Consider the following 1,064-nt stretch of genomic DNA (forward strand, 5'->3'; position numbering starts at 1 on the left):
CTGTAACAAAGGTTTCCAGGGGAAAGGCCACTAGATGGAGCTGTGGATAGAGCACTGAAACTGGAGTCAGGAAGACCTGAGTTCATAATCCTGCCTCAGATACTCATTAGCTGTAAGACCCTGGGTAAGTCACTTCCCTTCTGCCTTAGCCTCCTCATCTATAAAATTAAGATAATAATAGGGGTGGCTAGGTGGCGCAGTGAATAGAGTACTGGCCCTGGAGTCAGGAGGACCTGAGTTCAAATCCTGCCTCAGACACTTAACGCACACACAAAAATACCCCTAGGTATGTGACTTGGGGCAAGTCACTTAACCCCAATTGCCCTCCAAAAAGCCAAAAAAAAATGATAATAATAGGATGAGATAATCCATGCAAATAACTTTGCAAACCATAAAATGCTACATAAATGCCAGCTATTATTATAGGCCCTTGGTCCCTCCAAGTTGTGTCCATCAAGGGCAGATACCTTTATTTAAGAGAAGGAGTCAGGGCAGCTAAGTGGCACAGTGAATAGAGCACTGGCCCTAGAGTCAGGAGGACCTGAGTTCAAGTCCAGCTTCAGACACTTGACACTTACTAGCTGTGTGACCTTGGACAAGTCACTTAACCCCAATTGCCTTGACTTTCTCCCTCCCCCCAAAAAAATACGGGAGGGAGTGACTGAAGTAGAGTTAATGCTAGAAGAAGAGACCCCAGAAACCTTCCAATCCAACTCCTTCATTTTGCTGATAAGAAAAACAAGGACTTCCTTAACAAGGAAGTTAAGTCATTTATCCAAATTCACATAGGTGACCAGGGAACATCAGCGGCAGCATCTGAATCTAAGTCTTTGAGGCCAGAGCCAGCACTGGTCCCACTATGACTCACGGCTGCCTAGACACAAGAAAACCAGACAGATCCATCAAGGTTTCCCAAGATTCCTTCTCCAGCCTCCCTATTCTGGTTTTTAAAACAGTATGTCTGTGCTGAACGATTCTGCATCCCATCCCGCCCCCTCATATATGCAGGACAGTCGTGACAGTTGTTTTTGGAGTGTTCCATCATGTGGAACATGGGAAAGCTG

The sequence above is a fragment of the Petaurus breviceps genome, unplaced genomic scaffold (genome assembly GCF_028583685.1).
Source record: "Petaurus breviceps papuanus isolate PSGF00001 unplaced genomic scaffold, PetGlider_PUasm1.0 90847, whole genome shotgun sequence".
NCBI classification, from domain to species: Eukaryota; Metazoa; Chordata; class Mammalia; order Diprotodontia; family Petauridae; genus Petaurus; species Petaurus breviceps.